This window comes from Portunus trituberculatus, chromosome 37, assembly GCF_017591435.1.
Source record: "Portunus trituberculatus isolate SZX2019 chromosome 37, ASM1759143v1, whole genome shotgun sequence".
Lineage (NCBI taxonomy): Eukaryota > Metazoa > Arthropoda > Malacostraca > Decapoda > Portunidae > Portunus > Portunus trituberculatus.
The window spans coordinates 847501-857500 of record NC_059291.1 but is presented as its reverse complement, the minus strand read 5'-3'; the positions used below and the strand labels follow the sequence as shown (position 1 = coordinate 857500).

At 40.0% G+C, this 10000-nt stretch overlaps 1 long non-coding RNA gene across 3 annotated transcripts in view; it reads right to left on the bottom strand.

The window, feature by feature from the left end:
* The window catches only part of LOC123514033, a 56478-nt gene that overhangs the window by 22102 nt on the left and 24376 nt on the right, over positions 1 to 10000 (bottom strand). The window lies entirely within an intron of this gene.

Sequence of the window (10000 nt, the reverse complement as noted above, 5' to 3'; positions counted from 1 at the left end):
CATCCTCCTATCCTCCCCTTTTACATTCCTCCCCTTCCAGTCCCTCTCTCCTCACTGAACTCCTCCTCTCCCCCTCCCACGCATACCCGCACCTCCCCTCCCCGCACCACACCACCCCCAACACCACCCCACCCGCACTACCAGCACCCCTCCCCTTCACGTCGCTGGTCCGATAGACAGAAAAAAAAAATCAAACAAAAAGACGAACATCGATACATGCACAGTACACGCGCCACTCAATATTGGGATGTTGGACTCCCCTATATAAGAAAAAGGAAAAACTCTCTCTCTCTCTCTCTCTCTCTCTCTCTCTCTCTCTCTCTCTCTCTGAATAAGTGATTTTTAGCGACGCGCGGACCCTCTTCCCGTCTCCTTCGCCTGTTTTTTAAAAGTTTTCACGTGCAAAGTTATCCCTTCAGTTCCGCGCCTCTCTCTCTCTCTCTCTCTCTCTCTCTCTCTCTCTCTCTCTCTCTCTCTCTCTCTCTCTCTCTCTCTCTCTCTCTCTCTCTCTCTCTCTCTCTCTCTCTCTCATCTCTCGCTTACACTAACTTGGTAAAACAACCTTAGTTTAAGTTATGTCCATCTCTCTCTCTCTCTCTCTCTCTCTCTCTCTCTCTCTCTCTCTCTCTCTCTCTCTCTCTCTCTCTCTCTCTCTCTCTCTTTTTCTTACTCCTTTTTCTCATTTTTATCTTCTCTATTCTTTCTCTCGGTTATCAAGACATGCTTTTTATTCCTCCTCCTCCTCTTCCTCCTCCTCCTCCTCCTCCTCCTCCTCCTTCTTCTCCTCCTCCTCCTCCTGTTCTTCCTCCTCTTCCTCGTCTTCTGTCAAACCGTAATCAATCTTCACTACCACCACCACCACCACCACCATTAATATTATGTCACTGAAATTCACATGAAGACAAATACAGAAGTCAAATTTTCTGCCAGTTTAGTGTGAAGAGGAGAGAAGATCAGCAAGAGGAGGAGGAGGAGGAGGAGGAGGAGGAGGAGGAGGAGGAGAGTGAGTGCAGAAAATGATAGTGTCAGGGAACGGGAAAAGCTAACACACACACACACACACACACACACACACACACACACACACACACACACACACACACACACACACCATGAAAACGTAAGACCTTCCTTGATAGCGTGAGGTAGTGTGTGGAGGAGAGGGAAGGAGAGGAAGAGGGAAGGAAAGGGGAGGAAAGAGGAGGGCGAGAAGGAGAGGGAAGAAGAGGAAAGGAATGAGGGAGGAGAGGTGAAGACGTTACGAAGGAAAGGTGAAGGAATGGAGGGAGGGAGGAAGTGTGATGGAATGAAAGGACTGAAGGAAAGAGAAGGAGGAGGAAAATAGGACCTAGAGAGAGAGAGAGAGAGAGAGAGAGAGAGAGAGAGAGAGAGAGAGAGTGGAGGTGAGGAAGAAAAATTTTAGGTAGAAGAAATATAGAAAAGGAAAAAAAGAAGAAGAAAGAAGAAGAAAGATGATTAGGAAAGAAAAGCAGGAAAATGGAGGAGAAAAGGAAGAGAAACAACAATAAAGAAGGAGTAAGAGGAAGGAAGAATGAAAAGTGAAACATGAGAAATGAGAGAATGAAAATTAGAAGGAAAAAGTAAAAAGAAAAAAAGAGAGAGAAATAGAAAGAAAAGAAAAAAAAGAAAGTAAATGATAAGACATGGAAAGAAAAATAGATATAGAGCAAAATAACAAAGGATAAGAAGAAGAAGAAGAAGAGAAAAAGAGAAAGATAAGAGATAAGAGAGAGAGAAAGAGAAGGATAGGTGACAGAGAAGAAGAAGGGAAGATAGAGCCAAAAGAAAATAATAGGAATAAGAACGAAGAGGAGGAAGAAGAGGGAGAAAAAAAACGAAAGAAGGAAGAGGAGAAGGAGGAGGAGGAGGAGGAAGAAGAGAAGAAGTGTAAGGCGCCTCATCTTCCTCTTCCCCTCGTTCATGGGGTTATCAGAGGGGAGAGGAGTACTTAAGTCGTGAGAGTGCTCATGGCAAGTTTTAATGATGATTTTTGTCGTGGTGCAATGCAAGAGGGAAGAGGAGAAGGAGGAAGAGGAAAAGATTAACTGAAGAGAAGGAGGAGGAGGAGGAGGAGAAAGAGAAAGAGAAAGAGAAAGAGGAGGAGGAAATGGAAGAGGAGGAAGAGGAAGAGATGAACTGAAGAGGAGGAGGAGGAGGAGGTGGAGGAGGAGGAGGAGGAGGAGGAGGAGGAGGAGCATTCATATTACAGGTGAAGCGACGCCTTGCAGGTAAGTAAGTATCTTGGGATTACGTGAGGAGGAAGAAAAAGGCGGAGGAAAAGGAGGAGGAGGAGGAGGAGGAGGAGGAGGAGGAGACACTCGCGACACTCTCTTTATGGAGAGGAGGAAGAGGAAGGGAATTTAGCATCAGTGGGGAGGGAAGAAACAAAAATACTCCAATAGAGAAGGCAGAGAGGAAGGAAGACTGGGGAAGAGAAACGAGAGAAAAAATAAATAGAATGACGAAGAGCTAGGAAGGAAAACTATCGGGGGGGGAAGGAAAAGTAAGATGGAAAAGGAAGAAAAATAAGGTGAGAGGTGAAGGAAGGAAGGAAAGAGGAGGAGAAGACTTAGATGGGGAAGACGAAGAGAAAAGGAGGATTAGAATGGGGTGGAAAAGTAAGATGAAGATGAAAAAAGAGGATAAGTATGATGAAAGATGAAGAGGAAAGGAAGTAGGAGGAAAAAATGAAAGAAAGGAAAGGAAGAAGAGAGGATTAGATAAGATTGGTAGGATAAGGGATGAAAGATGGTGAGATAAGGAAGGCAGGGAGGGGCATTGAGAAGAGAGGATAGGTGAAAGATGAAGAAAAAGGAAGTAGGAGAAAAAATAGTGAGAGAAAGGAAAGGAAAAGAAGAGAAAAGATGAAAGATGGTGAGATAAGGAAGGCAGAGGCATATTAGGTGTCGTGTGTGTGTGTGTGTGTGTGTATATATATATGTATGTACGTATGTCTGTATATATGTGTGTACAACAAGTAATCATCTAACGACACAATCATTCCACATCGTTCACGAATACAAAATAAAAGACTTTTTCAGAATTTTGTAAAAAGTTCCTCTGGGCAAAAAAAAGAAAAAAGAAAAAAAAAGTATTCTGTCCTGAAGGGAATTAAAAAAAATAATAAAAAAAGGTTTACAAAAAAGAATATTAGCAAGCATTTACCCTGCAGCTTAACACCGGGACAGGATCCTTCATTAGTATTTTTCCTCATAAACATTAGTATTTTCAGTATTTAGTATTTTTAGTATTTAGTATAAACATTAGTATTCTTAGTATTATTTTCTCTCTTATAAACGCTAGTATTTTTCTTCCCTATAAACATTAGTATTTTTCTCAATTATAAACGCTAGCATTTTTCTCTCCCCTACAAACACTAGCATTTCTCTCCCTTGTAAACTCTAGTATTTCTCCCCCTATAAACAAGCATTAACCCTCCAGATTAACACAGTGGGAGCAACCTTCATTAGTATTACTCCCCCTTTCCCTCCCATGAACTAGTGTGCTCTGCTTTCACTTCATCTGCGTGTGCCAATTAGTTGTGTTGGTCTTCATTGGTTTGCATAGTTTTTCTCTCCTCTTTGCAACTATTTTTTTTTTTTATTCATCTATACCATGTGGGCTTTTCACGGGAATTCATGGGCTAAAGGGGATATTTCTTGGGGTACCTCCTATCTCAAACCCCACCCGTTAGGAAACCGTTGCCCCGAGTGAGGAAGCCCAACCAACACTCGGACCGTGGACAGGATTCGTGGACTTAGTTTCTCGTCTTCATCAATCTTTTTTTTTTTTTCCTTTGTTTTATGTGTTATCTTTTACTTTTGTCATATCCGTAAAATTTTATTGTTTTACCTGAAGAGTAACACAAAGATAACACAAAGGCGCTAATACAACTTAAATAACCCTTACTATTTTCTCACTCCTTCATACATTCACATAGTTGTTTCTGTGTGTATCTATTAATTAATGCAGTGTGCTTCGTGGTTATGGTGAGATTAGCAGTATTGTTGTTGTTGGTGGTGGTGGTGGTGGTGGTGGTTGTTGTTGTTGTTAATGTATGTATTTATTAATTATTGCAGTGTGCTCCGTAGTAATGGTGAGATTAGCACTGTTGTTGTTGTTGTTGTTGCTGTTGTTGTTATTGTTGTTGTTGTTGATATTGTTATTATTGCAATCAGTAAAGGTAAAAACTCGTGGTAAAAGTGAGAGAGAGAGAGAGAGAGAGAGAGAGAGAGAGAGAGAGAGAGACTGTGTGATGGGGGCCGGGGTTAATAATATTCTCTCTCTCTCTCTCTCTCTCTCTCTCTCTCTCTCTCTCTCTCTCTCTCTCTCTCTCCGGAAGGGTAGAGGAAAGATTACTGTGAGCCGCTGAAGGAAGTGAAGGAAAGAGAGGAGAATGGAAGGGACCATAATCTCTCTCTCTCTCTCTCTCTCTCTCTCTCTCTCTCTCTCTCTCTCTCTCTCTCTCTCTCTCTCTCTCTCTCCTCTCCCTCCCCTCAAAGTAATTTCAAGTGTGTTCGTATACAATATATTTTACTTGACTATTCTAAGACAATTTAAAACTTCTGTCTCTTTGATTCTTGCTCAGTGGTTGGCCAATTGTACGCGGTTAGGGCAGTTCCTCCTATCTTTTTAACTCATCTTTGGCTTAAAATTGACTCTATTATTTGTTATGTTTTTTTTCTGCATTGTCACCTTGAGTTCGTGATGTGACTTTGACTCGCCTTGTTAAACTAGATATCCATGTTTTTTTTATGAAAGTATGTATCGTTGTTATTATTATTGTCATTATTGTTGTTGTTATTGGTGTTATTATTGTTATTATTATTATTATTATTATTATTATTATTATTATTATTATTATTAATATTATTATTACACTTTCTGGGTTGGAAGGACGATTGAGGGAAGACTGCCACCGCTGGATTAAGAGAGAGAGAGAGAGAGAGAGAGAGAGAGAGGCTGTACATATCTTCCCCATTAAATTATTAAGGAAAGCTTGACTGTGCTGTAAGGAGGAAAAACAAAAAGCATAGGATATTCAGCTGTTGCTCTCAAAAATAGGAGGAAAAAACTTCGCACATAAAAGAAAGGAAAAATCTTACTGGACGTCGTAAAAAAAGAAAAGAAAAGAAAGAAAATGAATAAAAAGGAAAATAGAAAAGGGAAAACAAAACAATACAAGGAAAATAAATAAAATAAAGAAGAAAGGTACAGATGATTGGTCTCACTCACTCACTCACTCACTCACTCACTCACTCACTCACTCACTCACTCACTTTCGCTCACTCTCTCATTCACTTTCACTCACTCACTCACATCTTCTTTCATTCACTCACTCACTTACTTACTTACTTACTCACTCACTCACTCACTCACTCACTCACTCACTCACTCACTCACTCACTCATTCATCAGCGTTCATTAACTCTCCCGCGTGACTTTCAGTTTTTACAAAGCCAACATTTTTTTTCTTTTCACCGCTCACGTCTCTCTCTCTCTCTCTCTCTCTCTCTCTCTCTCTCTCTCTCTCTCTCTCTCTCTCTCTCTCTCTCTCTCTCTCTCTCTCTCTCTCTCTCTCTCTCTCTCTCTCTCTCTCACATGATGGGCTCTTTTACTTTGATTTATTGTTTCATAGTGACTTTTTTTATCTTTTAATGGTACAATATGAAAAAAAATGTTTCGTTCCACATATAAATAGCTCCATTACTCTCTCTCTCTCTCTCTCTCTCTCTCTCTCTCTCTCTCTCTCTCTCTCTCTCTCTCTCTCTCTCTCTCTCTCTCTCTCTCTCTCTCTCTCTCTCTCTCTCTCTCTCTCTCTCTCTCTCTCTCTCTCTCTCTCTCTCTCTCTCTCTCTCTCTCTCTCTCTCTCTCTCTCTCATCACTGCAGCATCTCTTCATTACATCTCCTCATTAGATAGGTAGACAAATAGATACAAAGGTAGACATATGAAGAGATACACTGATAGAAAGATGCGTAGCTAGATTGACATACAGACAGATGAGTATTAAGCCACTACAGCATCTCTTCATTTATTCAGTCCACAAATACAGACGTTTACGGAAGTTCTTTGAGGCATGAAGAGTAATTAGACTGCCAACAGATTAACGCCAGAAAATAGCTTAAAGAAATAAAAACACATTAGAAAATATCACTCAAAGAAAAAGATATAAAAGATAATGAAAGAAAAAGTATACTGAATAAGAGATAAAGAAGAGGATTGAAGAATGAGGGAAATATAAAAGGAGGAATTAGAAAAGAGAGAGAGAAGAAATTATTAGTGGGAAATGAAGAGAAAGATGGAACGGAAGAGAGAGAGAGAGAGAGAGAGAGAGAGAAGAGAAGGAAGGTATGAGATAAAAAGTATGGAAGATAGATGCCAAGGAAACGTAGGAATGAGATAGGAAAGAAGTAGAGAAAGAATGAAGAGGGAAGAAGCATGGCGGGAAGATGATGAGAAAAACGAATAGAAGAGAAAAGGCATAGAATAGATGAATTGAAAAGAAAAAAAGGAAAAAGGTGAAGAATTAGAAAGTAGAAAGGGAGATAGATAGATAATGAAACGGAATGAATGAATGAAGAGAAGAAGAGAAGACAGAACTGGGGAAAGAAAAGAGTAGAGAAGGATGGAAGAGAAAAAATGAAAAATTAATGAAGATAAAAGGAGAAAGGATAAAATGTGAGAAAAGAGGAAAGAAACAAAGGAGATAACAAGGAAGGATGATGGAATGGATATAGGGAAGGGAAAGACATGAACACACAAACACACATACATACAAACATCCAACACTTAAAAAAAAAAAAACGCCAAATTAAACTAAGAAATACACTCAAAAATATATAAAAAAAAAAATACAACAAACAAACGGGAAACTGAAAAATAAAACACCGGAAACAGAAAAACACACAAACACACTGAGGAAAATAAATGAAAAGAGAATTAAAGGATGAAGAGGAGAACAAATAACCTGGAGAGAGAGAGAGAGAGAGAGAGAGAGAGAGAGAGAGAGAGAGAGAGAGAGAGAGAGAGAGAGAGAGAGAGAGAATAGCATTGAATAATTACCTAGTCACGTGTTATGGTCAACATTGAAACGTGTTAGGTCAAGTCTCTCTCTCTCTCTCTCTCTCTCTCTCTCTCTCTCTCTCTCTCTCTCTCTCTCTCTCTCTCTCACACACACACACACACACACACACACGTCAAAATACATAAATTCACCGTTAAAATAAAGCACCTTAAAAATTGCCATTACGTTTCGCTTTTAAAAATTTTGAGACGAGACGAAAAAGTAAAAAAAAAATATTAAAAAAAACGGAGTGGCGGCCAATTAGAATTTTGTCAAAGAGAGAGAGAGAGAGAGAGAGAGAGAGAGAGAGAGAGAGAGAGAGAGAGAGAGAGAGAGAGAGAATGGCAGGGAAAAAAAAAAACCCTATACGTGACTGACTGACGTGAAGAGGAGGAGGATGTGGTGGTGGTGGTGGTGGTGGTGGTGGAAGGGAAAAATAGGAGGATAAGTTGTGAGTGACAGTGGTGAAGGAAATAAGGGAAAGAAGATCAGAAGAAAGAAAGGAGAAGAGGAAAGGTGGTCAGAGAGAGAGAGAGAGAGAGAGACAGAGAGAGACAGAGATAGAGATAGGGATAAACACATAGACAAACAGACAAACAAACATACAGACAAACAGACAAAACACATCACTCTAAAATAGCAAAAGCATAAAAACCCTCACCCATTACTTTAACCCTTTAACCCTTCACCCTACATGGTCACCCTATCCCCTCACCCTATAAAGATTCACCCTACTCCTCCACCCTCCTTGCCTGTCACCCTTCATCCTTGCCACTAACACCCACATTCTTTCCACCTCTCACCACTTCACCTATGAGCCTTCCTTCCCTCGTCTCATTCCTCCATTCCTTCACTCCTTCATTCCTTCACTCCCCAAAGCCACTCTGCCGTCCTCTGAGTCTCTTCACGCCCGTATAAGCTGGCGGCGAGGAGGAGGAGGAGGAGGAGGAGGAGGGGAGCAGGAGCAAGTGTAGGAGGAAAATGGTAAAAGCTTGAGATAGAGAAGGTAAACAGGAAACAGGGATAAAGAACAGAGAAAGGGAGAAGGAAAAGGGATACGAGGAAGGAGGAGGAAGAATAGAAGGTAAAAAGGTAAATGCATGAGAGGAGGGAAGCAGGAAGAAGGTAAAGAGGAAACAGGGATAAGGAACAGAGAGAGGAAGATGAAAAAGGGCACAGAGAGAAGGAAGGAAGGATGAAAAGGAGGAAAAAAGGGATACGCTTGAAAAATGGAGGAGATAAAGATGAAAAATAGAAAGAACAGAGAGAGGAAGAAAAAGAAAAAGGACACAAAAAGAAGGAAAAAGGATATAAAAGAGGAAAAAGGGAAAATGTTTGAAAAAAAATACGAAAATGGCATAGATGGAAGACAAAAAAAAGAAAGAAAAACAGAGAAAGAGGAATGATAGAAATGACGCAATGTAAGAAGGAAGGATTGGAAACAGGAGAGAAAGAGAAAAAAAAAGGAAAATAAATATATCGATAAAACAGACAAAAATTACATGAAGAGCGAAAATAGGAAAGGAGAGAAAGAAAGGAGAAAAAAGGAAGGAATAAGGGAAGGAAGGATTAAAAGATGGAGAAAGAGAAAATAGATAAACTTGACGAATAAAAGAGTTTGTATAAAGAAAAGAAAGAAAACAGAATAACGTGAAAAGAGAAAACATATCATAGTAACACACAAATAGACCTAGGAGAGAGAGAGAGAGAGAGAGAGAGAGAGAGAGAGAGAGAGAGAGAGAGAGAGAGAGAGAGAGAGATGCTTGTCGTTCTAATAATATCAAAACAGAACGGAGGTGTGTGGTTGCTGCCCTGTACCATACACACATACACAAATAAAAATAAATACATAAAGAATTGGTAAATAAATAGATAAATAGATAAAATGCGTGAATAAGGAAAGAGAGGAAAGAAGAAGAAAGGAAAATAAGGAAAAATAAAGATGAATGAAAAGAGAAAAGAAAAGTGAGTGGTAAGAAGCAGAAAGAAGAGAGAGAGAGAGAGAGAGAGAGAGAGAGAGAGAGAGAGAGAGAGAGAGAGAGAGAGAGAGAGAGAGAGAGAGAGAGAGAGAGAGAGAGAGAGAGAGAGAGGAAAGCTCAGAGGAAAAGCAAGTGGAAGAAAATATGAGAGAATGACGAGGAAAAAGGAAAAATTGATGAGAGAAATCGAAATAAACCACAGGAAGAGACGAACCAAAGCAGGGAAAGATGAGAGAGAGAGAGAGAGAGAGAGAGAGAGAGAGAGAGAGAGAGAGAGAGAGAGAGAGAGAGGGAGTGGATAGGTGAAGGAGTTTTCTGCAGGTGACAGAAATTGCACTTGAAAAATATAGCCTTGTTAAAAATGGTTGGCTGTGAAAATAGGCGAGGCAGAAAGGAAGAAATATATAGAGAAACTGTGAAGGTGTTTATTATAATATGCAGAGAGAGAGAGAGAGAGAGAGAGAGAGAGTTTGGCCTTAGGATAGAGATGAGGAGAGGGGATGGGGAGGTAGAGGGAAGCTGGTAGAGGAGATGAGGGTTTGAAAAGAAATCTGAGTGGGGAGGAGAGAGAGAGACAGACAGACAGAGAGAGAGACAGACAGACAGACAGACAGACAGACAGACAGACGTAAGGAAGTGAAGCATGAAGGACAAGATAGAAAAAAAGAATGAAAGAATGAGCAAGAAAATAAATGAATAGAATAGAAGAGATAGGAAGAGGAAGGAAGGAAAGAAGGATGTGACGAGGTTGAAGAGATGGAAAAAAAATAGGAAGACAAGTAAGAAAAATAAAAGAGGAAGGAGGAAAAAGATATAAAAGACCAGAAAAATAAGGGAAAAAAAGGAGAAAGAAGAGCAGAAAGAAGAGAGGAAGAGAAAAGAAAGAAGGAACGAGAGACTATGGAAAATTACACATGAAAAGAAAGTGTCTTATA